Source organism: Sturnus vulgaris, chromosome 2 (genome assembly GCF_052056855.1).
Source record: "Sturnus vulgaris isolate bStuVul1 chromosome 2, bStuVul1.hap1, whole genome shotgun sequence".
Classification (NCBI taxonomy): Eukaryota; Metazoa; Chordata; class Aves; order Passeriformes; family Sturnidae; genus Sturnus; species Sturnus vulgaris.
The window spans coordinates 16845950-16873190 of NC_142244.1; the positions used below are offsets into that span (position 1 = coordinate 16845950).

The following is a 27241-nucleotide window of genomic DNA, read 5'->3' on the forward strand; positions in this document are numbered from 1 at the left end:
CCCACTGAGGATAACCTGGGTGGACTGGTGGCTGAGAGGCTGGACAGGAGCCAGCCAGGTGCACTGGCAGCCCAGAAAGCCAAACACATCCTGGGCTGTATCCAGAGCAGGGTGGGCAGGGGGTTGAGGCAGGGGATTTTACCCCTCTGCTCTCCTGAGATCCCACCTGAAGTCCTGCATCCAACTCTGGGGTCTCCAACATAAGGACAGGGACCTGTGAGAGTGAGTCCAGAGGAGGTCACAAAGATGATCAGAGGGTTGAAGCATCTCTCTTATGGAGACAGGCTGGGAGAAGGAGAAGGAGAAGGAGAAGGAGAAGGAGAAGGAGAAGGAGAAGGAGAAGGAGAAGGAGAAGGAGAAGGAGAAGGAGAAGGAGAAGGAGAAGGAGAAGGAGAAGGAGACCTTATTGCAGCCTTTCAGTACTTAAAGGCATCCTCCAAGAAAGATGAGGACAAACTTTAGCAGGACCTGTAGTGATAGAACAAGAGGTTCTACACTGAGGAGTGTCAGTTCAGATTAGACATAAGGAAGGAAGTTTTTACAATGAGTGTGGTGAAACACAAGAACAGGTTGCCCGGAGAGTCAGATGCCTTATCCCTGGAAATACTCATGGTCAGGTTGGACAGGGCTCTGTGCAACCTGATGAAGTTGAAGCTGTCTCTGCTCATGGCAGGGGGATTGGAGTAGATGACCTTTAAAAGGTCCTTTCCAACCCAAACTACTTTATGATTCTATTAATAATAAATTTTATGCTTGTCACTATTTTCAATTTTGTTAAAAATAATTTTCCTTTCAAAAAATACCACAAATACCCAAAACACAGCATGTACAGAGAATGTTAAAAAGGCAGTTTCCTTCCATCCTTGCAGCTGCTGCACAGAGACATCTCTGAACGATTGCCCTGAGTCAAGAGGAGACCTTTGGAGCAGGGCTTACACTGTAATTTGGAAGCTGACACAAAGCTGAGGCCCAAGAGCACAATTTCTGTTCTTCATATGAATGCAAAGCTGAGCTACTGGGCTCTGTGAAGAACAGGGGGGAACTGAGGGCACTGCCCAGGAAGGCAGGAGAGGATCTGTTTTCCACTGCACTAAAGTTTTCTCTGCCTAGCATACAGCAGTGAACTCAATCCAGGGCAGGGAATACACCTAATAGCTCACCAACAAAACCCCTTTTTGTCCTCACATACAAGGGCAGGGCTGCAGAAACCCTAATGTCTAGAAATCCTAAATATGTTTTTTTGCTCCTTGAACTCATTGCTTCGGGGGTAACTCCTGGCATTAGGGAAGAAAGAGAAGACCTCATTTCATGCCACCCTTCCCATTTTCCCTGGCCCCAGAAGAATTGGATGTGTGAATCCTGGTGTGGGATGCTCCTGGCAGCATCCCCCTCTGCAGGGCACACAGGAGCTGTGGGAAAATAATCCCTGCCATGCAGTGTATTACCCTCTCAGAAAATGCAGACCTGAAATTCATGTCTGCCAGGGAGGAGCAGAAGTGAAAGCCACACCTAGGAAGTGCTTTAAAAGGACAGGGCTACACCCTGTGGCCCCCATTCTCCTGAGGCAGAACATCCCCATCACAAAGCATTAAAAAATGCCGGAAAACCATGCTCAGCCCAAGCCCTCATGGGTAAGGGTGGCCACAGACCAGCACTGGGACTCTTCCCTGCCACTGATGGGATGCCAGGACATGCTGCTGGATCTGCCAGTGGCAAGCACACCCTGATGAGGTCTAGCATGCCTCAACAACAGCAAATTTACTTAAAGAAGAAGAAAATGGCTTAACTAATCTTTGGCCACCCAGCTTTTCTTGTGCTGCTGACACAGCAGGAGGTACTCACAAGCCCAATGGCTTTATTTATTTAAGTGTATTGATTTTAGTCTAGATTGGAAGAAAACAGGAGGATAAAGGGCAGGAAATTCCTCAGCTGTGAGAACCACACAGAGTACTAGAAATCAGATTTAAACTAGCAGATGAAAATACATTTGCCAGAACAAGGTAATGAATCATTGTGCCAGGAGCACAGAGATCTGGCCAGAAGCCAAACCCTGCCCACTTAAAAGCAGCAATTTGGGGTATTAAGAGATGACTGCGCTCCTATCGCTGACCATCATTTAATAGAGCAGCAGTGCTCAGTGGCTCCCAACCAGAACTCAAAGCCTGCTGCACAAAACCAGAGCAAAACCCTCAGACCTTCCCCCAAGACCTTATTTAAAATCAATGGCCTCAGAGTCAATCAGATTCAATGAGGGAGGGCTAAGCAAGAAGAATGGAGAGGGGCAAACCACACCAGAAGATGTGTACTCAGCCATCAGGGCTGCTGTGCACAAGCAGTGCAGAAAACCACAAAATGCACTGAAACATGCAGGAAAATGACAAGGGGAAGATGCTTGGAGGGCAATATTTTGTTTCCATGTCAGCTCTGATTATCTCGTTAACTTCTTTTTGATAGCCCAGCACCTGGGACTCTACAAGAGACGTCACCAGCTCTGATGCCACAGATCTTGCTGCTGGTGCAGTGTGACACTGTCCTGGGGAGACGGGCAGGCAAAGCCAAGCACCTGAAGGGAATCCTAAGGTTAAATCCCAGGGTTAGTCTCTGAAACCAGTTCCTACCTTCTCTGCCAGCAGGAAGGCCTTGAGCAGTCCAAAATGAGAACTCAGGCTCCAGGTACAAACCCTCTCCTTCTACAGAAACCTCCCAAGAGACTCAGAAGATGCACCTACCCTGTGATTAGAAAGGTGCTGTAGAAGCTCACCCCATGGTGGAGAGCTTGTCCCCAAAAATCGAGTATCCTGTTTGCAGGGATGACAAAAAGCACTTTGCTGCAGAAGGGACAGCATCACCAAAGCCAGGAGAAGGGCAGGAAAAGGGAGCAGAAGGAGCACCAAGGTGGGATGTTTGGAAGCAGGTAGCTTGGGTAGTGTTGCAGCAGAACAGAGCACAACTTTTTTCCAGCTATATCAGGAAATTTCTCTGTTTTAAGGCTGTGGACTGTTCATGCCTATAGCCCACCAGAGCCTGCAATTCTGCACCTTCAGAGGGCACAGAGGCAGGTAGGGAGAGCCTCCCCCACTCACACCATCTCCCCATGCCCTCTGCTGTGAAATTCCCTGGAGGCAGGTGACTCCAAGCTGCACAGGGAGACTCACTCCTGTCTTGCAAGGGCAGAAGGGATTCTCCCCAGCAAGGTCAGGCAGGTTATTAGCCCAGCTAACCAATATTCCCACAAACACTCATTACTCACCTCTCTGCAGGCACTGCAAAGGGCAAAGTTTGTCCCTTTGTTGAAAACAAAGATAGGCACATCCTGATCTGATTTTTGCAATCTGAAGCCCCAGTGGCCAATCTAAGCCCAAGGCAAACACACAGCAGGAAGCAGCTTTGGGAAAACCATATTATCTCTGTGGAGCCAGAATTCAAACCAAGATATGCAAAACCAAGGCACCTTTCAAGCATCTACTCGTCACGCATTTGATAATCGATGTGCTGAATTGTAAAGGTATTTCCTTAAGCAAATTGTTGATTTGCCTCCCTGGTAAACCACAGGTGAAAGACACCCAGTCTGCACTTTTCAAGAGCCTCCACTTACCCCAGAGCTGCGGGATTGGGTGTTCTCACAGCAGCTCCAGCTCCCCCTCTCACCTGAGCATGGCTGGGGATGAGAGCTCCGTTCTCAGAGCCAGGGGGAGCTGCCTTATCACTTGGCAGGGGTTTGCACAAACCTTATTCTCAGTCAGCACAAGCTCTCAGGCTTTGTTTTGAATTCTGTATTCAGGACAAGTCCAAAACTTCAGAGCAGCTGCAATCTGGAGGGGCAGATTGATCTGCCCTTGCATCACAGTTGCACTCCAGCAGTGGTTCCTTAGCAGGAAAAGCTCTCTGATGCAGCTCATCCAGCACGGTGAGAACTTGGTAAAAATACTAATCTGCAGGCAGGGTTAACACTGAACTGCATCTTAATCTGCTGTTTTTCACATGTCACCAGACGTGGTACAAATCCCCCAAACCGTGGATCTAAGCTGTCAAACCCACGGTTTACCCACAAAGGAGTCAGTGGGAATAGTACATGCTCAGCACTTCTGCAGAAAGACAGACAGGCCATGCAAGTCCCCGAGCAGGCAGTAGGTCAGCCTGTGTTGAAATGGACAGATATTTTCTTTGCACACAGGGACCACCATGCTGCAAATGGTGCCCCTGAAATGTCTGCATTGGTCACATGGGAAGGATTTTTATCCTGCCAGCACTTGCTTGGATTTGGGCCCAGGTTGCGCCCCTTAACAAATTCTCAAAATTAACCATGGGCAAATTTCACTTCGTAACAAAACCTAATCCTGGCAGAGTTTTGCTTCATTTTGAATGCTGCTGATTTCACTCTTCAAGGCCTTGACCAATTGGGAGAAATTGGCAAAGGGTTCAGTTCAGCACTGCACACAGAACTGTGCTCATCGAGGATGTGACGCAATGACCACGAATGGAGAAAAGCACTTTTTAATTATTTAAACACGTCCTCTTTCCCAGTACCTTTGCCTAAAAGAACATAAGGGCCCGGGCTCTTATTTGCAACAAAGGTACTGTGAAAAGGGCCACCAGACATGAATACCATGCCCAGCACTCAAAGCCTGGAGGAGAAGGGCCTTTCAGGATGCTGCTAAACAGCACATTACTAAAGCATTTCACTCATGTACCTGCTGCTCTGCATCTCACAGCTGGGTTTTTAGAGGTGCTGGATAACCAGAGCACTCCAAAACCCTGAGTCACAGGCAGAGCATCCCAAACTCCTCAGCCTCTGAGTGGTCTTCCTGGATTTCTGCAAACCTGGCCTCTTTTCCTGAGTACTTTATATATTTCTGGACTCTTGGGAGGTTCTGAAGTTCTGCTGAGAGAAAACTCCTTTAACAAGAGGCGCACAGCTGAGTGCCTGCACGGCTTCCAGAGGTGTAGGAAAAGCACTTCCAGAGTGTTTATCACCAGCAGTGTCTCAAAACCAAGTGAATCCTGACAGACACCCAAGGAAAATCCCAAGTTCTTGCCAATGTACTTACCAGTGCTGCTGAGCTGCCTGGGAACAGCCTCTTCAGACACCTTGCAAGGGCTGCTGAGAAGAATTGTCCTTGCTGCTGATGAACACAGCTGGTTTTTCCCACTCACAGGGTCTCAGGTCAGTGTGGGCTCTGAGTGCAGGCACTGGGGAGGCTTGAGCATCTCCAGAGGTGGGAGGATTGGGAGCAAGTACAGCAACCTGCAGGAAAAAAGCTTGTGAATCCAAAACTTGAGGAGGGTGGTCTGAACTCACCCTTTGCTTTAAGCAGCCTGGAATTGAGCAAAAAATGGGGTTTTGCTAAATGCTGAGGTGGCTGGCAGGAGAGAAACAAATTCTGGCAGGGAAGAATTTATCCTCTAAGCTTGTTATCCCGTCAAAAGAAGAAATGAGGTTAGTTGAAGCTCATTTGTTTGCAACAAACTCCTGTCTCTCACTATTTATCACCAGCTGACTTAAACCAAGTGCATCAGAGCTACAATGCAGTGCAGAGAGGGGACAGAGCATCACTTGTGCCCTGTCCCCCTCTGCACCTCCAGAGCCCCCAGAACATGGTCAGTCCTCCTCCAGGGGCTGTGGGAGCACATGGCATCACTGGTCTTTTCAGAAGGGAAATGTTTGGTCGGGCCCATTAGTCTCAGGTTTAGCTTTGGGATGAGTGAACATCTCCTGCAGGACTGGGTCCTCTCCAGCTCAGCTTTCCCAGAATCCAGGTTTCCAGCTTGTGCACACCAAGGGGATTAGATGAATAATTACACCTTCAACTGCCTTTGGAGACAGAGGCCATTGAGGACCATACCCTGCATATCCCATTTTCCTTGGGGCCTGCCCAGTGCTGAGCATCAGGTACACTCCCACACTGATGCTGTGTAGAAGAAAAATGCAGCAAAACTCCTGCTCCAAAGGATGTGGGGGCACACAGTCAGGCAGCAATAAACTTGGAGAGACTGGAACGACATTCCCAAGAGTTTTGTGGTGGTAAATGATGGCAGAGGACGGGAATATATTTAACAACTGGCTCAGCTAGATTTGTGGGCCTTCCCTGATGAGATGACACAATTATTTGACACATATCACACCTACCACTTGACTCCAAGGCTGGCTCCTAGTCAGTTTTGGGGAGGACTGTTGTAAGGCATTTGACACTCGACTGTACAACACTCTGATTAAAAAATCAGCGGTATATAATATCAATAAACCACACGTTTACTACATTAAGAGCTGGCTGACAGATCTCAACAAGAAATTGTCAGTGGTGAATCATCTACAAATGGGAGTGTTTCAAGCAGGGCTCTTTGGGGAGCTGCTTGAGGCCTGACACTTTGCAGCATTTTCATCTCTGGGTAGCAGATGCAAATCTCGGTGCTGTTACAGTGCATAAATGACAAAGAGATTCAAAGTGATGAATAATGAGGAGCACAGGGCAACCATGCAAAGGAGTCTCCACAGTTCAGTGAGCAAAGCCTGCTTAAACAGCATTTTACTACAAGAAGTGGTTCCTGGAATAAGAAATTCCAGGCGGACTCCCAGGGTGCCGTGACTGGAAAGCAGAGGCTCTGGAAGGGGTTTTGGAGCTCATGGCAGCACATGAACTAACTGCAATAAACTGTGGTGAGAGGGAATGGACATTCCACTGGGAATAATGAGGAAGCAAGTCAAGTCCACCTGTGATCCATGCTGGTAACATGAATCCCAGCCCAGTGCCTCCATTGTGGTAACAACACTCTGAGAGTATTGCTGGAAGAAGAGGATATAGGAAGGAGCCAAATGATCTCAGTGGTCCAGGGGGAAAACCCCCCCAAAGCTTTCCAGCAGGCATGTAAAGCACTCAAATTATTTTGTTTGTCAAAAATAAAATTGTGAGTTGACCGCAAAGGAAAGAAATATCAGGTCGAGTTCTCAGCGAGGAGGAGGAGGATCAGGAATAAAAGAGGAAGGGTACAAAGGTTGATAGGGAGGAGGGCCTTGGGTATGGACATTTCCAGTAAAAGATTGATGTGCTTTAACTGAGTGAAGGAGTCAGTGAGACAAACTCCAAATCCAAACTCAGGGGGAGATACCAGAATTAAACAAAGGGCTGGTAGCAGGGGTTTCTAAAGGATCTAGCAAGACTGAAGAAGCATGTGATGGATCCACAGACCTGAGCACACAGGCAGCACATAAGCCTTGCACACTTCCTGAGAAGAGAAAGCCTAGATGGAAGGCAAAGCAAACAAAATTCAGAGGCAAGGTGGGTTTTACAACAGGTGAGCCATGTTCTACACAGATGGCACTGCTTTGGTGAAATACATCCCTAGACAAAGGCATCTCATCTGTCTGGACTCCACGGAAAATGCCTGCTAGTGGAGAATTAACAGTTAAGCCAGCAAAGCTGAGGATTAATGCTAGCACTGGAAGATGAGGAGCAACCTGACTAAAAGGAGCTGGTAGCAGGCAGCATCGAAAGGAGGATGGGGTGAAACTCCTTTCAGTCTGCTGGTTTCTCGTTCCTTGTTTTTTTAAACAAACTTAGCACAGAAAAAACAGATGAATGCTAATGCAGTATTTTGGTGACAAAGGGTAAATCATTGCCCATAGGGTGAAATACTGAAATACACAGGAAGAAATAGATCACTGTGAGGAGCCAGGCAACTAAAAACAAATAAGAGGCAACAGCCCAGAAGCTAAGGTCTGACAGCCAGGAACAAATAGCTTGAATTCCTCTCACTCACTAAAAGAATAACAGCTGGAACTGGAGGTGGAAAAAAAAGAGACTCAGGTTCTTTAGCATGCTTTTCTCTGCTGGTTTCCTACCTTAGTGCTGGGCTGGATGGGACTGCCTGACAAGCAGAGGTATGGCCTTACATGGTTTAGCCTTGCTGCTCAGAGTGAGGCTGTATCCCTTGCCATCTGTCTGCCCAGCAGTCTCCCCAGTGACAGCTCTCTTCACAGGCTGCTCTCCTGAGCTCAGGCTTACAGCACCAGGGTTCATGTCATGTGTTAAAATGTGCTGATTTTTCATTGAAGCCCTGTAGAGCAGAGAAAGAGGGGTGAGACTAAGACACAGAGATACCCTCTGGTCCTGATAGGACAAAATGCAGAGGCAATGAGTTTTGTTGCCTTGATGTGCTCAGACAGCTCTGTACCCCTCCAAAGGAGAATCCAGAACATGAGGAGCAGCACGTGGAGCAGAGGTGGCCAGCTGGGCATCATTCCATGACTCCATGTGGGAAGTAAGAGCAGTGGGAACTGCAGATGTCCACTGAGGCCAGAGGCATTGCATTTCTCCAGCATAGCAGGATTTTTTATGACCATTTTTTTCCTTAGTCTCGCTCTGAGAAACAACAGATCCAATTATTGCTGAAGCTTCTGTTTAAAGGAAAAAAGATAAATCAGCCTGGGGCAGACACTTGGCATTGAAATATTCAGCTGCTGCACTTGGGGTCTGGCAGAACAATAAGCAGCTGAGAGGAAGTTCTCAGTCAGCAGTGTCTGGTGTTCATGGAGCACCCCTAGAGCTGCCCAGGGGAGCAGCTCAGTGCCACCAGCACTGTGTGGACAAGCCCAGAGGCTCAGTGGCTCTTCCCTGCTCCTTTGCTGAAGCCAGGGCTGTCAGAGAGTCAGTGTTGCCTTCTACCACAATAATGGCACTTCCAGCAACAGGGCTGGGAGGGGGCAGAGGTCTGGCATTGATTGGGAGGTAAGAGCTACTTATTGAATTAAGGCTGTTTGCTCCAGCAATCCCTGCCCATGAGCTAGCTCTCCATAATGGACCTGTCCTACAGCAAGGGCTTCCCACCCAGAACCTCTCAGCTCCAGGCACAGCCACCAGGATCTGAATTTCCAGAGTGTGAAATGTTCTGGGCAGGCTTCCCTGTTTCACCTCAGACTTCAGAGCACGCTGCCCCAGCACACCGAGGTCAAGGATGCTGTGGCAGCCCAGGAGCAGCTCTCTCCTCCCTGTTTCCTGGGCATGCAGGAGGTTTGGGAGAGCCAGGAGGTTGCTTGTGCATGCCCAGAAACAGCCATTTGCTCTGCTGCTGGGGGCAGGAATGGCAGAGCCTTTTTGGAAAGATTTCCACGGCAGGATGCTGCTTTGATTTTTTTTTAATAATGCACGTGTGGTTGTGACTCAGAGTCACGCCTGGTCTCCCTTTTGGGAGGTGTGTGGTCAAAGCTTGGGGATCAAGAGTTTCCATCACCCACTTCTGTGTTTGGGGGAGTTCTTCCTCTACTCAGCAGAGGTGGGAAAGGCAGGAGGGGCCCAGAAACTCATCTGGATTGCTGCTCCCTGAGCCAAAGCCTCCAACCACATGTCTGAAACATCACTGGTGTCTCTACACGTGCTGCATCTGGGTGAGGCAGGATGGTCAAGGAGGTCAGGTAAGACAACAGGAGAAGCCAGCCGGGATGCTTCTTCTTTTTCCCCCTTTTGGAAGCGAGGTCAAGACCTTTCCCTCCAAATCTAGCCTGCACAAGTGTGACAAATCTCCCTTTTTCACCCAAACTTATTAATAAAATAAAAAAGACCTCCATAGCAACTGTAACACTTTGTTTTGGAAGAAACCAAAATAATTTGCCACCTGAAGTTGCAATTTTCTGTGAATAAACACATTTCACTTCCCTGCACCCTACCAAAGATCTTTCATGTTCTACCCAGGACTTCTGATGTGAGGATTTGCAGACGTGTTCCCCTGTTGAAAAGCAAACAAAAGTCATAGGTTCTGGCCACAGAATTTCACACCCTTGTGAGCAGTGCATGCCTCAGGTCTCCAGGTTTTGAGAAGCTCAAGGCAAAACCTCAAAACACTCTATAAAAGCAAGGCTGTCTAGATTAGGTGAGTAGGAGAAGGAGGCTGAAGCCTTTAGGGAGAGAGGAAGAGAAGAAGGAGAGCTTTCCATCTCTCCTCTCAGATGGAGAGAAGTAGAGCAAAGAATAGAAGCTGTGGGTAGGTGATTAGGATCTGACATCAGCCCACGTCCTCTCCCCTTCAGTTGTACAACAAATAAGGCACACCAGCAAAGCAGGGCTGCCCAAAACATCAGCACAAGGCTTGCTGCCAGCAGTGGGACAGGCCAGCTGTGCCAGGTCCTTGCCTCTCTCCTTGGAAGGACATGGAAGAGGACAAGGACAGCACTGGAGACAGCACAGGCAGGAGCAGCTGTTCCACTGCGTGCTTTGATTTTGTGTCACCAAGGAGCTGTCTGCCTCCAAACCCTGGGCTTGCTGTCAGGAGTGCCCTGGGGAGGAAGGTAGCCAGACCTTGTCCAGACGTCCTGAGGCACAGAGCAGGTGAGAATGCTGCCAAGTCATGACAGGGTGTTAATTAAAAATAGTAATAAAGGTGGCAGCATGAACACCCACTGCTCAGAGAGGATAGCACCATGCAGCTCGTGGGACAGCTCATCCAGAATGTCCCCAACTGAACAGAGGGACAGGTGACATCCCCTTCTACCATGGCAAAGGGGTGTATGAAAGATCCACAGAGGTGTCACAGCCAGCAGGGCTGCCAATTCTCCACATTCCCTATGACCTTTCATACAAGCCATAATTCATCTCTGTAATCTGCCCCAGAGAATTGTTGTTCCCTCTCTTGCAGGTTTCTGTGCCAGGCATGCCTCCTGTTCCTTCTGGACTTTACATGATGGAGTGAGAGTTCAGGGCTGGAAAACCTGTGCTCCAACCAACCCTTTGTGCTGTACCTCTGTTTCTCCATGCAGGGGTAATGTTGTGAAACATCCACACCCTCTAGTGCTGAACAGGACTGAGACATTAAAGTAAATAGGTAAGGAGAACAGTAAACTAGCCTGGAGAAATGTTGACATTCCCAAGTGCTCATTCAGACAAAGGAACACCTCCTGCCACCTGCTAGCACAGACCTTCTCCCGGGTGAGGGATGTGCCAACCAGCCAGGCAGCTGCACAGACCAAATCCGAGGCAGATGCTCCAGCTGTGGGCTCCAGGGACCCCCTGCATGTGCCCACTGCAAGTATGGCTGGCTATTTCGGGGAGATACACAGCTTCCCTTGCAGGGTGACCCTCACTGTGTGCACAGACATGCAGAGCCTGCTCTCTGTCCAGCTGTGGGGGATCATCCCGGGCTCATTGTTACCTCCACAGGCTGGGTTCTCCCAGCATGGAGCGTCCCTGCATGGATGCTGTCACTCTCTGTTTCCCCACTGAGACAAACAGGAGCTGCTTGGCTCTGATGTGACACCTCCTGGACTTGCTTCCCCACAGAGCTGAGCTGGGAATGAGGTGTAGGGAGCCCCACAACACCAGGGGCTGATGCTGGTGAAACGCTTGGTGCTGTGGGAGCAGCTGCTTTATTAATGAGGGAGTGAGCTGCTCCAAGCAAGCCTGGCAGCATCACATGGATGATGCACCCCTCACACTCCTCCTTGCAGAAACAGCTGCCAGTGCATCCCCTTGCCATGCCATTGTCCTCTTCTTCTCTGAGCCCATGGCAGCCCACAAAGAATCTGTCAGAATCTGGGACCAGCACCCACCTCCACCCATTACTCATTTTTCCATCACAACCAAGAGGACCAGCCTAGTAAGCAGAGAGCCCAAGTTTCCCAGTTCACATTGGTTTTCCATGTAATCTGCCCTGCTCTTTCTCACAGGGATGGAGGTCCCATGCCCAGCCCATTTGGAGCAGCTCATCTCTCACGAGGTGCTTGGTGGTGCAGCCCCCGGGTGCCCTGTGGCATTGGGGCAGCTCCCCATGGAGGCAGACACTGCTGGAGATGCAGGGACCTGCTGTCCCCAGAGTGGATCAGCCCTGCTAGTCCCCCAGCATGGATGTGCTTCCCTGCTCAGTGCCAGGCCAGCTGTGTGCCCTCGAAATCAGGGAGCAGCAGGTTCCCCCTGCTCTCAATCCCTGCACGACACCAACTCCACACTTCAGCGCCAGGACCCTCCACAAGCCTCCCTGACAAAGAAACACAGCTCTTGGCAGCCCCTTGTTATTTCAGCCAAGGCTCATCAACCATCCTTCTGTCACTAAATGCCTTATTATGTGCAATTAATGGACTGACTGAGAGCAGCTACAAAGTCACTCTCCCCGTGAACCCACGGAGGCAGCTGGGTTACTTCTAGCGACTTTCTAATGCTGCCAGCTTCATTACTAAATGCAGCTGTGCAAGGGGGGAGAGAGAGGGAAGATGAAGCAGGACTCAAAAGCCAGCTCAAATCCAGCAGTCCTGCCTTTCAGACACCCGCAGGCAGCGTGGCAAAGAGCTTCCTGCTATCCCCAGGGCTGGCACATCCCTTTGAGGGGCACTCAAATGCTGGTCACCATCCACAATTACTCACAGGCAGGCGCTGGCTCCAGCCTTGCCCCACGCAGATAGGTCTTTACTGCAGTCTTTAACTTTTTTTTTTTTTTCATTATTATTAATAATACAACAAGAGGAAAGGGAGATAAGAGCAAACTGACAGTGTAGGCTGAAACAGCTAATTTGACTGTAGCCAAACTGCACTCAGATGTGCAAAGCAAGAGAATAATTTCCACTCTCTGATCTCTCAAAGATCATCCTCTTCGGTGTCACGATTACATTTGAAAACAGTCTGATGGTACTTGAAGTCAGTTTCCCTTGACAATTAACCTATATGTGCACACCCTTCAGGAGCTCTTGCTGCAGTAACAGATGTGTGTTTTGAACCACTGCTACAGTCCCCACATCCAGGGCTGAAAGCAAAAACCAGGTAGCAGAGGGTTCCTGAGCCAGTCTCAGGCAAAAGGACACTGGGTCTCATCAGAGCATGGCACTGAATTAATCTGCCTTTCTGCCTTTAGTAATGCCTTGTTACCAAAAATAAGAGAGTTACAGCTGGCATTTATGCAATCAATTCTTCCACTGTGCTAAGGCAGTTTCTAAGGACGGAGTGATAAGGAATTTGATGTAGCTTATTTAAAACAAACTAAAAAAAAGAGGCAAAAATCAGCATTTCATGAATTTCCCGTCCCTCTGCCTTATTTGCTCTATGCAGAAATTATGGTGCCCATTTACCAAAGGATATATGAAAAATTTTGGGGGGTTTTTTGAGGATGGAAAGTACAAAAGTGGTAGATACTTAAATTCTGGGGCCAAATTCATCACTGAGTGAAATGGACCTAAGCCCTTTGAAGCAAAGGGCGAGGCAATTACTTAGATTAATCCTAATGACCCAAGCCAGAACTCATGGACAGACCTTGCAGGGTTTTCAGCTCTTCAGAAAACATAGCCTAAGCAGCTGTTACACTTTGGAAAGCAAAATGAAACCCCAAGGATTTGCCTTAAAACAAATTACATCCATCCTAAGAGTAAAACACCCTACTTTGAATACTAAGGGAGGGCTGACCAGCCTGTCATGATTCCAACACTGAAAAGTAGGGAAAGCCCCTTCTAAAATCCCTTATTGAAGCCTGACAGGAGTTAGGGTGGCAAAGATGAGTTCTTAGGGTAAAAGTTTCTAACAAAATTAAGTCATGGAGACTTTCCTGAGAGGAGGAGCCCTGCAGCCACACTTCAACACCAGGTGATAGGAAGCACTAACTGCATTGCACAAAGCTGGTGGGAAGTGCAGCCTTATTGTTCCTTCCCTCTCCCTGTACCCCCAGGAAATCCTCTCCTGTTTATGGAAATGAGGAGAGGAACCACAATGAGCCACAGTCCACCACCTAAGGAGGACTGGGACAAACATGAGGTGTCAAGGGTAACTGCACCATCAAGGGCTGGGCTTTACTCTTGTGCCCAAGTGCACAGCAGCTCTCCAGCACTGCCAGCCCCACTCCCAGGTTTGCCCACAGCAATTTTGGCATGACCCAGGCCACGAGCTGTCTGCCTGCAAGGTAGTTTTATAACCAGAGCACTCTTCTCCCTCCTCCACCTACAGTTTATCTTTCCTCATCAGAGAGGCTTTTTCACAGCACCAGCTAAAAGAGCAACAGAGGGGCTTTCTGCACATGTAACCCAAAAGAAAAACATGAGATGCTATTTTCCACTTCAGCCACGATGTCTTTTTAATCCCATGCAAGCTGGGAGCATCTTCAAGGCTTTGTTGTTTCTTTAGCAGAGGGGGAAGAGCTAAAGTTTGAATATGAACACTGAAAACATTTCTTTGAACTGGCGAGATTTACCAGTGTGCACATGGCTCCCAATACAGATGCACACTTGGAAAACAAAAATACAAAGAAAGAAAGAAAGAAAACACATCTATTCCCCCACTGGTGTCTGTCACCACTTGATTCCACTGCAGTGCAGTTTTACCAGGGAAATTACTGGGGGAAAGGGAGTTAGACAGCATTTCCCTGACAGCAGCTTGTCAGCTGGCTCTTTGAGTGTCAGGGAAAAGAGCTGCATCTCACGTCTTTAAAGTGCCACTCTTTCACACCAGGAAGGGGAGACACACATCAGGCTTTCCTGGGGCCACGTGCTCGTCCCCCCTTCTCCCCCAGCAGAGCTGCTGCCAGCACACGAGGCACACCCATGGCCTGTGTCCCCCCAGCCCAGAACTCACCCCATCTGTGTCCAGGGCTGCTGCACCTCTTCAAGGCATGGACACAAGCAGGCAGAGATGCTTGGGCTGTTATCACTTGCAAGGCAGGATGTGGTTTTGCCTTCCCAAGTGGCTTGGCCCTGCCTGGAACAGAGGGAAAATCAGAGTAGATTCCCTGACATCCCACCTCCACCTGACACCACACAGCATAATATATAAGGAGAGAACAGGAACGTTTCCATTGGGAACAGCAGCTTGAGGTTCCCTCACTGCAAGAGGCACTTGATCCCTGCCAGCCTCTGGGATGAATCAGCACAGCCCTTTTTATGCCAGGTCATAGACAGGAGGCTCCATCTCTCTTATCTGGAGCTCCAGCACTGACTCCAGCCAGCGATTCTCTCAGCTGATAGCTCCAGGGAGACCGAGTTTTTCAAACCCCAGTTTGAAAAAACTACAGGCTGACACTGTACAAACGCCCCAATAGGTATTGATTCTATCCCACATTTTCTGAGCAGGGTTGTGGCTGTACCAGCAGATACATGCTGATATCATCAGAGCACAACAAACCCTCTGGTGCTGAGCCATTGCCTTTGAACCCAAGGAGCAAGTCCCCCCAGATAGCTCCATTTCAGAAGGAAATACCTTCTGGACTGCAAATAACCTTAATTTTTTCAAGCCTCTGCTTTCTGAAGATGAAATAGCCCAAGACAAGAGCGGGCATTTCTGGAAGTGTGGATTTCACACCAGGAGAGGAAAGGATGCAGTTCACAGCTGCGATCAGGTTATCTCCCATGATGTTTCCCTGGCAACCACAAAGCTCAACGTCTGGGTGACATTTGCAAAGTGTAATAGTTTTTGAAAGCCAAAATATACATATTTTGTCAGTCAGTGTTGTGTTTCCCTTGAGACAGGCCAAAGGATCAAACAGAAAATTCCATGGAGAGCTGATTAGTCTCCATGTAAATAGGGCAGACAAGCAACTCGACAGCACACCCCAGCACCTGGGGGCTGGCAGGCACTGTGTTTCCATACTGCTCACACTCTCAGCCACCATCTACTGAGGACCTCCAGGTATCATTTAAAAAGTGCAATTAATGAAAACAAAATACATCCAGAATGTGCTTGGGAACTACTGTACAAACAGCAGGCCAGGAAGAATGCAAAATGCAGTGGGGGAGAAAAGAAGGGAGAGAGAAAACTTGCCTGCAGTGATGGAGAGAGTGAGCACCAGTTTCTTGGTTAGGACTGGAGGTTTCTTCATCTCCTCCCACCCTGCAGTTAGTCCAACTAGTTAATAGCATGTTTTTACCAAAACAGTTCAGTCCCCACCCCCAAGTGCTCTTGTGGGGCCACACCAGAAAGCTCAGCAAGGCATTTGCACACAGCCTCTCACTTGCCCTGCTCCATCATACCTTGTGACTGGTTACAGCTGTCATGGGAGGGGGCCCAAGCCCAGTCAGCTTATGTTCCCACCCTTTCCCATTGCTGCAGGGGATTCACTGAGTTACAAGAAAGACGTTTCTTTTCTTTTTTCTTCTTTCTCCTTGTATTTCTGCTGGGATCATGTGGAAGTCAGCAGCTCCAAGTGGTTTCTGCTTTGTTTATACAGGCACTAGGAGCAACCATGCATTGGGTCTTCTGCATCAAGGCTAGGTCAGCTTTTCTTCACGTGATAATTTCTCTTTTTATGCCCCATATACCACTGGAGCTGCTGCCCTTTGAAATTATTTCGCAGCCCAAGGTTTCCCATCTATTTCTGAAGAGCAGCAGGTGTGTGAAGAATCACCCTCCAGGTGATGCTGCCCACAGCTTAATAGCAGGGTTACTCATTTCTTCTCAGAGGAGGTACTGAGGTGTGAGTTGTAGCTTTCAATACAAGAAGGTTTTGTGAAAACAAACATCTGGTGGTGGTTACATCAAGGGCAAGAAACTCAAAGCTCTCCTCCAGCGTAGGCAGAAGTTGGCTGCAGCAACCTAAACATCTGAGCATGTGTTTCTTTCCCTTCCCCTCCCTGCCCCTCTTGCTTGGCTCTTTTCTATTCTGGAGGATCTGTGAACAGGAGCTCCCAAATGCCCAACAACCTGATCAGGTGTTGTTCTGCCCCACAAACATTTACCTCTGTGAGGATAAACAAGCACATGTCTGGCTCCTCATTCAGATTGCTGTGGTTGTGCTGGGTGAGGGCTCGGGCTGGGAGATGCTGAGGATGTGCAGATGAGGGATGCTGTGCTCACCTGGCTCCTTGGCTTTGAGAAACTGCCCAACAGCAAAGTGCAGAGCCCCCTCCTCCCAGCAATATGTTGGGATTGAATTCCTGAGTGATGGGTGTGACATCAGGGCTGTGCAGCTCCTGCTGCTTGTGACAGGGAAAAGAAAAGCAGATGGTGCTGGCTTCCTCCTTGGGCGTGTGGCTCAGGTGCCAGCCACGCAGTCTGGGAAGGAGAGCAGTCCCAGGTGCATGGGAGAGGCTGTGGCCCCTTTAAGGCAGTTTTGCTGCTGTGGAAGTATTTATAGGGAGGCTCATCACCATGGTATCTGAGCACTACTGACTAATGGGGCGGATGGAATGTGCCTGCTTGTATTTGGTGTTAATTTCATTCAGGGTGGCTTTTCTGACATTTTGTTTTTGTTCTCTGCCTCAGTGTGGATGTAGTGCTTGTGTGTATAGAACCTTTCATAGCGGTGTCCCTTGAAGGCACCATGGAAGAGATGAGTGTTGGGAGTGAGGATAATTAAAGGAATCCTGTCAGCCGGTTCCATCCCCCGGGTTTCGAGGTGGTTTAGAAAGGGAAGGAGAAAGGGAGGCAGGGATGCCATTATAGCCATCAGGAATTAAATTGTTTTTAACATTTAAAAATGGGAATTCAATGAAATGGGGTAAGTCACCATTTTTCTCCACTTCTGGGATGAAAGAAAGTGGCATTGCAAAGGCATTGACCACTTGGATCAAAAGGAGCATAGATGGGAATCAGCAGTGGTATCAGCCAGGATGAGGGATGTTTTCAAAGTGCGTGGCTTCACCATGCTAGGATTTTTTTAAAATTATTTTTTAGCTAAAAAAAAATTATGTTGGCAGTGGTTCTGGAGTAATAAACCCTGACGAAAAAATAGAGTCAAAACTATGACTTTTCTTTGAATAGACAATTTTGCTGGCGTTAACTGTGTAGAGCTGAATACTTTTGTTGGCCCCTTGGCCAGATCTGGCCAGCTGGCAGCTCCCTTTTGCCAAGGAAGCCTTTTGTGAAGACAAAAAAAGCACATTGCAGAAAGGAAGTGGTGTAGAGCAAATCCTTGCTGCAAGATCACAGTCACCAAGAAGTATTTTATGGTTTTGGCCTTTCCATAAAGGGACTGCTAAAAAGACTCTCGATAGGCATCTGTGTTCTGGGCTATTTTGTGTGATGGTCCCTGAGGGCTGTTCCACTAAGGGCCTGGATCAAAGCATGCCAGCTATGTCCACAGTTCTGGTCTTTCCAGCTTTTCCCAAACACATCCACACTGCCCCTTTCAGTATTGCCATGACTCACCCACACCACATGCATTTCTGGGCATCACTGGAGTGACAGTGCTCCTAGCAAGAAGCAATGGAGTCAGAAATCCATGGGATTGCCCCACAGTTTTGGCATATTTTGTCTGCAGTAGGACATGGCAGACAACAGAGAGGTCAATGCCTGCTGCCCTAAGCTTGCTTGAAAGCTGCAGGGCTGGAGCACAAAGCCCATACTGTTCCTGGAGAATAGTTTAGGGATGAGGCAGCTTCTTTCCAGGGTGCCTGCCCTCTTCCTTGCCCAGACTCAGCAGATCTCGTAAGTCTCCACTGTTGACAGGAGCCCACATTTTGGAAGCCTCTCTCCCTTTGTGTTTGTCTCCCCTGGTGAGACAACAAGGGGAGCACCCAGCAGCTGGGGGATGGAATAGCCTGAGCATGGGACCTGCAGCAGAGGGCAGCTTATCCTCTCCATCCTTGAACTGCCTAAACCCCAGCTCTGCTCTTTTCTTCCTCTGCCTTTACTTTGCAGGTGCTATCAAAGTCACAAACTTATCAGATCCTTGGGAAATGCCAAGCAATTCCGCCTTACTGCAGCTGTGGGATTGTGCAGATTTGCCTCTGCTCAGAGCCATCTTCCAAGCTTTCCATAACGGAGTCTTCAATGCTGTGTCTGAAAGGTGCAGGAAAGTCAGTCCAGATTGTGAGAAAAGCCTGACAAGTCTCTTGCTGAGCCATGTGAACATCCACACGCTCCCTTAGCTTTTAACAGCAGAAATCAGATCCTGAAATAGACTGGATGAACGTAATCCATCATTCCTGCAGGTCTATCTAAGCCACAGGACTCCTCACACAAATCTTTACAGAGAGGTCAGGTCGCTTCCAGAGTCAAAAACTGCCTTCCAAAAGGGAACAGCTCAAGAAATTCGGATACAGCGGCACCCCTGCAGCACCAGCACTTTTGGAAGAAACCAGCATGGTCTCCTTGCCCTGGAACAACCATGTCCAGGGCTCCTGCTCACAGCACAGATCTGGAGCACACCCTCAGCTCATCACTGGCCAGGACTGGCCAGCAGGACCCCTCAGTGGCTCCAGGACAGCCCAGTGACAGGGATGTGGCAGACCACTTGCAGAAGCAGTGCCAGCTGAGGACGGGTGAGAACATTTGAGGTGGGAAACCAGTAGGTGAACCTGGATTACCCCATCTTTTCCTGGTTCCTCAGCATGCCTGATGTGCACTGAAGCAGCTGAAATGAGAGGAGGCAGCTCTGACCTGGAGCAGCAGAGGAGCATGAAAGAGGCTGCCAGGTCACAGCTGCTGGCACTGTGGGCAGTGGCCACACCAGAGTGCCCACAATGACCTGCTGGCCAGTGCCCACACCACAGAATGCCCACAATGACCTGCTGGCCAGTGCCCACACCTCTGAGTGCCCACAATGACCTGCTGCCCAAAGCCAGGGGGCTGAACCCTGCAAGGGCAGGCACCAAGGGGCTTCTCCCCTCTCCAGCATCATCCCAAAGGTTGACACTCAAAAGAAAAACAAAAACGATGATGGTCTCTGTCTGAGCAAAGGTGTTGGGATGACTTCCATGCTCCTTGGACCAGATTTTATATCCCACGTTTTTGCCCTGTGAGAAGTCATCATTAGTACTCCATGGTCTGATCCTCCACCAGCTCCTTCTTGCTCTTATCTTTATAATCCTCAGCTGCTGGGCTTCACCAGCTACATTTTAAGATTGTGAGCCTTGCAAGGCTCAAAACTGTTTTAACTCTTTCTTCCCGACAGAAGGCTCATTTTAAGTTGCCTGTGTGACAGTGCTAATGGTATCCAATCTCTCCTAGAAGGCACTCACCCTCTCCTGCCCTCTGCTAGCTTGGCTCCTCCAACACTTCCAGATTCTTTTTCCACTCTCCCTGTCCTCTTAATCTGGTTTAAGAAAGCCTGCCACATTTTCTCCCAGCTCCCTGCTGAGCCCCTGGCTCCCTGTCCCCTCTTGCAGTCAGGCAGGGGTGGTGCCACAGGGGGCTGAGGTCTCAGTCTCCATCTAATCAAATCCATGTTTTCTTGTCTATCACACAATCCTCCCAGGAGCTCATAACCTGGGAAGGGCTACATTCCTTAGGCAGATGGGTTATTCCACTTGGAGAGGGTGGGGGAGGCAAAAAAATTCCATTTTGCAGCAACTATTCTAATGCAGCAAGTTATTGGTGAAATATTTTCGGATTTGTTTAGTTGTTTCCCAAAACATCTTGAAGTGGTGGTTCAAGATGAAGTTATGTTCTGAAAGAGAGAGTCATCCAAAGAATGCAAACAAAATGTTATTTTAAAACCCAGATGTCCGTTTTTCTTCATTCCATATTTTTCATTTTGTCACCAAGCAGAAAAAAATAACCCACAGATTTTTCACACAGCCTTATTCTGTGAAAGGTAAGATATTAACAAGAGCAAGAAAATTCTGTGCAACTCACATTCTCACCTTAGTGCAATTGTTTCTAAAAGCACCCGGGACAGATTAAACATATGAATGCTCACAGCACCTCAAACTAGGAATGCAATTAGGAATTGATTTATGTCTTCTGGTAGCAGGGCAAAAACGACTTAAGCAGCAAATAAAAGCAGATTCTGTTTTCTAGCTTTGTTATCTGCTCTTCTTCAAACACACTAGCAAGATCTAACAGCAGGGAGTTTTAACAATCTGGTGTTCATTAAAATAATCATTTTCTTACCATTTGTTACAAGTAATTTCACAATGCTTTTAGTCCAGCCACACGGAGAGGGGACACTGATGACCCCTATTACTGCTTTTGTTGAGGATGACATTTTGGTTGGCTCTGCTTTCCATCCTCCTACCTTGCTTGGTGAGGGAAAAGTCCTTCCATGGAGGCATGTGCCTCAAATCACTTTCAGTACCTGGCTATGGACTTCTCCTATTCCTCCCAAGGTCCGAGGTAACACCTGGAGTTTAGTGCCCGTGAGGAAAAAAGAGAAGGTGCCACATCCAGTACATGCTAACCTGAGAACGCTTTGTATTGTTAAAAGCATGAAAATGTTGTCCCCACCCATTTCCAAAGCTCTTCTTAAAGCACTCACTGTGCTGCATAGATTTTGCCTGCACAAGCATACCCTCCTGAATAGGAGAGACTTAGTTACAGGAGGACAATTGCTGTGTGGATGTGATTTGAATTCCTTTGCTGCCAATCATCACAGGCAAAACAACAGGAGCAGCATTTGCGTATTGACATGGGGGATTTTGCAGCATAATGCATAATTCAGTCGGCGAGGTGCGTGATATTTCCCTCCTGACACTGCTAATTCTCAGCAGCAAGACTCACCTTCTCACCCTGTGATTTGCTTTTAGCTGCTGCTTCCATCAGCCTGTCCACACAGGACACAAAGAACATATTAAAGAGCTCACAGTTCAATCAGATCCCACAGAAACAGGCGTGCTGTGCAACTCCACCCACCCCAAACCTGCATTTCATAACAGGGAATAGTATTTATTGGGATTTTTTACATTTACTGCTCCCCCTTAGGAACCCCTTTAGGTTTGCTTGAAGCTGCTCAGCATTTTATGGGGGGTTTAAATCCCAGCACACCACCAGGAGCACATGCTCTGTCAATTCAGTGGTCCCCCTCTCTAAAGCATTTGGTTGTTTAACAGGGATGCTTAAATGTTTGTTCAGATGACCCGGGAGCCCACCCTGGTGTGAACTGTCCTAAAAGGAGAGCTCATCTGTCTCCTCTGCTGGGTTTGCCTAGCTCCAGAGATTAGTTATCAAAAGTGGTTTCTTTGTTGTGGAAGGAGGGAGAGAAGGAAAGGAAAAGGAGGAGGGAAATCAATATGGATATCATTTGTCAAAACATTGGGCCAAGTGATGCTGTCTGAAGCACCTGAGAATGCAGGCAGGCTATTGAAAGGTGTAGTTTTGCAGGACTTGATGATTTCAACCTGAACAAGACACAGCAGTGAAATGTGGCAAAGCACAAGCTTGTGCCTGGGTGAGCACAGCCCTCTCCAGATGGGTGACATTCCTCCTCAGCAACTTCCCTGGCACCCAGAGCACACAAGAAACCCAGGAGATATTTGCCTGGCGAGCCTCAGGCTCCACTGAGCTCCACCAACACACAAAGATGAGAGGCACAGGATGCCCTTTTGTCCTGGAATACCACCAGAAATACCTGTCTTGCCCTCTGCTCCCCACCAGAGCATTTTTATATATCACCCCTATACCTGCAGCTCTCTGGTTTAGGGGAGCCAGCCCATGCTCTGCCTGCTTCAGTCACCAGGTAGCATCCTGTGGCTGACACGAGCAATAAGAGCCCAGCCTGAAAGCTGGTGCATTATAAATGATTTATTGGTCTAATAAAGAGCCTCAAATTATCCGCCGCCTCCTTCCTTTCTCCCCTCGCCCCAAGGACCAATACAGCTACCGTGCAAACATTTTCTACCTCGCATTATGTAATGTCACAGAGAAGAAAAACAAGTATACAGCCCCCTGGAGAGCCACATGGCTGGCAGCCCCCCCATCCCCATCACTGCCAGGCAGCTGGGGCACAAACCCAGCACTCCACGCTCCACCACAGGATCCATTTTTGCTGCTCTTCCCATCCACAGTGCCTCTTGCCTCCAGCATCCCAGAGGAAACAGGAGTGACCTGCCCTCTTCCCACAGCCTTGCCATTCCCTCTGGCTGCCAAGAGCCAGGAGGATCCTCTCCTGCCTGATCCCTGCCTCTCCACCCCACGCAGAGATGGGGCTCTTGGGGCTGAGGGTTTGTAGCCAACACTGGAGGGGTGGCCAGGCTGGCAAATGCAAGGCCTCATTAATTTTAGGAACTGAGGATTTTTCCCCCAATATGCCCCCCTGTTAGCTCACCCAGCCTCCCACCTCCCATCCTCATCACTAATCCATATGCTACTGCTCCATCACCATCCATTTTGCAGCAGTCCATACAAATCTCCAGTTTATAAAGTCTGGGAGCTTGTTATCTACAGTTACACGTGTAGCTTTTTTGTTCAGCTCCTCAGGGACCTGGTTAGCCTCACCTCCTGCATGCCATTGTGCCAATTGCTCCAGAAAGAGCTCCAGAAAGAGCAGTGGCTCTGGATGTGGAGCTAAGTGAGCCCTGCTACGTGCTGAGAGCACTCAGGGTCTTCCCTGCCCCACAGTTCAAGCCCACAGGTTGTTCCAGCTCACTTGAACAGGTCACAGCTTCTCACGATACACAGAGCAGGAATAATGAATTAACCTACTTTTAGATGGCTTGCAGGCCTTAACAAGTGAATGTTGCTGAAGGGCTGGGGAAGTGGCACTGTGAAACAGCAGAGTATTATCATCATCATCTTCTGCTATTACCCTGAAGATCATGAGGTCAGATGAGGTGAGCTGGAGACAACAAAACGATCTTAAATATTCAACATCAAATTATTTGAAGTGTGGCAAAGGGGGAAAAAAACAGAACCAGGATAAAGAAAAGAAAAGGTACAGCTAAGTTGTCCTTCCAGGCATTTTAGCTTCAGCTGTGACAGGAGCCCCCCGACTGTGAGGCTGCCCACTCCTCTCTGCATTTGGCAGGGAGCACAGGAGCTCTCCTGGGCATCCCACAGCCTCCATAACTCCCAGGCTTGACAGATTTCCAGGCACAAAGATGTACCTGGGCCCATGAGGACTCCACAAGTTGTGTTTGTCCAGTGGGACCCGAAAATGCTCGTTCACCAAACAGAAAAAGTAGAGCTAGGGGGGCAATGCAAAGATGTGGGAACAGACTGGCACCTATCTGGGGTCTGAACTGTTTGGCCAAGGTAAATAAGAGAACAAAAATTCTGGGAATGATGTTACAGAAGGTGTATTTTAAGTACTTGCATTCCCTACAAGGCTGACCTATTTAGCAGAAGGACTTTAGCCCCTAGGAAGAATTAAATAATACTGTTAGGAAAGAGGCACCATAGAGACTGAAGAGCCCCAAGGTCTCTGCTGCTCTGTGGGTGCCCAGGCAGCCCTGGGCTACCACACTGAGCCATCCAAACAGCTGACAGTCTTCTCTTACCTTATCCCAAAGGCACAGCTGCACCTCAGCCTGCGCTAGAGCCAACCACAGCAAGTGGGGCTGCCCTTAGGGAGGAGACAGCGTCAAAGAGGAGACTTCAAAGCCTTTTCCCCAGTGCCTCTAACCCTCCCAGCCCTCTCCATCCTGATTACACCTGGTTGGTGCAAGGGCACCTTGTTTGCAGGAGAGTTGTTAAGGAGAGTTGGCTTGTGTCTCTGTGTGTTTTCCCTATTTGGATGGGAAGATGGCTGAGATATATTTTACCCATCACACTACTTCACGGCTCCTGATGGCACTGATAGGTCCCAGGACTGAAATCCCCAGCTTGGGGGCAAGAGAAGACCTCAAATGTGTCTGTGAAGCTGTGCCCGAGCAGCTGGGACTGAGTCAGAGCAGCCCCACAGGGAGTGGGAGTCAGCTGAATCCCAGTGGGTGCATCCAGCTCACACCTCTCCCTGCCTTCCCAGCCTGAACCTGCCACCACACCACCCCTGTGCCTCGGCCCTGCCATGTGGTTGCTGCAATTGAGATGTTTCCTTTGTGATTGATCTAAATGAGCTTCACACCTCAACTTGATTTCAGAGTGAAAGGGTCCAGTTTAATTGTGTGCAATTAAATATAGAGGAAGCCTACTTGCCTTTGTTTGATGTCTGAGTTTGGGTGCCAAAGTGGAAGGAGATGCAATTTGATTTTCTCATTTCCTCCTATCCACTCCCCAAAGCACTTGGTTCTTTTCCAGGGGGAAGAAACACTTATATCCACACAGTTTCCAAAAAACTCCCCTGGGTATCTGAGATAAGAGGGATTCTCCCCCTCCTCTGCTCCCATGTCTCATCTCTCTCACCAGGGAAGTGCCAACTGCTGCAGCTCACGTGTCTGCTTTCAGACACCCTCACTGGTGCTTTGTGCCTTCTTGTCCCTCACACTGGAGAAGGCTTCCCATAAACATCTGAAAAACTGCCTCCCTCTTCTCCTCTAAACCCCTGCTACAGCACTTCTGAGGACTGCAGAGCACTTCTGAAGCCCCAGGCTGCTGCTCTGCTGGGGTCACCCCATATCCTGGTGACCCCTACTGTCCCCTTGCCCTCTCGTGCTGCTCCTTCTCTGTCTGGAGTCCTCTCCACATACTGTGAGGGCAGAAACACCTCAGATTTTGAGCACCTCACAGAAATAATGTCCTGAAACACAAATGGGCTCGTAGGCAAATGCACAGAATGGCCTGGATGTAGCTATTCCAGCTGGGAGTCCAGGCACGTCCCTTTGCTTGGGAAGTTTGAACTGGCTATTGCCCAAAGACACATCAGCCTGCTTTAACCCTATCAATATATTCCTTCCCTGAGCAATTCCTATCATTCTCTGACCCTACACCACAGCTAGTGCAGGATAGTGGCTCAGTGGGTTCCAGGCTGCCCATTTGCATGTTCTTTTAACAAACTGCAAGCAGAAGGAAGTCTGGTTATTAATAATTGTCTGTGCCTGCCTGCTCCCTTCTGCTGCTCTCCACTGGATAAGTTCAAGAAGGCTGACCAAAGCTGTAGCAGTACATTTCAGCGGCCAAAGGGCAAAATTTTGGAACACTAATTTCTCTTAATCTAACCATTTCTCTCAAGCAGAGAAACTCCTATGGGAAGCACCCAGACAGAGAGCATGATTTCTTATTACTTTCTACTTGACAGCCAAGACAGAGTAACTGCTAAAAGCAAAAGAGATAAGTAGAATATAACAATGCTGCCAAATAAAAACACTTATCTCTGTACACTCATCAGCTCAGTGTGAAGGACTGGCTCTGAAGAGCATGGGATCAGGGTCTGACACCAGGGAGGAAAAAGCATCACAGAGGGGTAATCACTGACAGCCATGAACCCCTGAGAACACATGAGCTACCCTCAGTCAGCTGCTGCACCGAGCTTCCTTCTGCAGGTACAGCCAGCCCAGCTAAGAGCCCAAGGGATGGGAGCAGTGCTTGTGCAAAGCCTGGGTGTGCAGCATGGGTCACAGCACCCACAGCTCCTGTGCCAGCCCGCCTGCTGACTCCAGCCTTCACATTGCTCACGAAGAGCTGGCTGTCAAAAATATAACCCCTACACTGTCCCCAGAGTCCCCTCCCCGTGGTGATGGGGGGGCATCCACTTGAACACAGCCCCAAGTGCTGGGCTGAGCTATCACCCCACACCTCCAGAGCAGCCCTGGGAGCCAGGGCAGGAGCCTGAACACATCCCAGCCTCAGTGGCAACCTGCCACAGGCAGATTTGCTGCCGGCAGGAGGCAGCTAGGCTGACTAATTGGTCACCTCCTGACAGCTCCAGTCATATTGCTCACTCTCCTTTACATAACCTGGGTGATATGGAGCTTGCTATGGCCGGTTTGGGATTGCTAGGGAGCTGGTGCAAGTGCTGGTGGAGTTTTATTATTGCTGTTATTTATCATTATTTGCATTACAATAGTGCCCTGGGGCCTCTGTTAGGATTAGGATGCAGTTGTCCTGGGTATGGGGAATATTTAGCTGGAGACTCACAGCTGGGAACAAGGTGTGTGCTTAAACTCCCCTGGAAAAGAATTGTTGTGCATACAAAAGAGTCTCTAGCCCAGTGGGTTTTAGTCTTTCATTTCAGTCTTTCCTAGTGCCTTAACACTACCAGTTCTGCACACTGCTCCTCCTGAGATCCACCAGCCTTTGGAAAGACTATGGGGCATAGCAGGACTGCTTTTATTTCTGCTGAATGCAGGATCCTGGCCATTCCATCACCACCCACAAGGCCAAAAGGAAGTCCAGAAATCAAGGAGACACATCACAAAGTCTGCCAGGACCCCCAAGCACAAAGGAGAGCCTCACCTGTGTTTGGTTTGCAGCCCACCTGTGCCCTGGCACGCCTGAAGGAAGGTGATGGGCATGGCTGGTGAGGAACAGCTCTCCTCTTGCAGCTCAGCCCCTGAGCTGCTGCCCAAAGTGCTCAGCTCTCAGCAGGGCCATGGGGAAGGAGAACAGCCTGGCTGGAACACGATCAGCATTGGCTGCTGCCTGTCCTGAGCCTCCCCAGGAGCTGCACGGACAAAACCAAGCCAGGAGAGCTTGGCAGCTCTTCTCATTTCTGCAAAGCAAACACCCCAAAGACCCAGGAGCTCCTAAGACATAATTCAGCAAACACCTAATGGCACACAGCAGCACCAGGCAACAGCTTAGGAAATGCAGTAATGAGC

General features: G+C 48.9%; 1 long non-coding RNA gene across 4 annotated transcripts in view; it reads right to left on the minus strand.

The window, feature by feature from the left end:
- Positions 1–27241, minus strand: part of LOC148224636 (uncharacterized) — a 60821-nt gene that overhangs the window by 27731 nt on the left and 5849 nt on the right. The window contains exons 1-3 of one of the 4 annotated variants that reach the window (XR_015800581.1): positions 20724–21045; positions 14529–14651; positions 5049–5245 (exon numbers count right to left, since the gene is read on the minus strand). This is a non-coding gene — a long non-coding RNA (uncharacterized LOC148224636). Of the gene's footprint in view, positions 1–5048; positions 5246–14528; positions 17398–20723; positions 21046–27241 lie in introns of those variants that run through there. The other 3 variants (XR_015800582.1, XR_015800580.1, XR_015800579.1) reach the window with 3 other exon arrangements.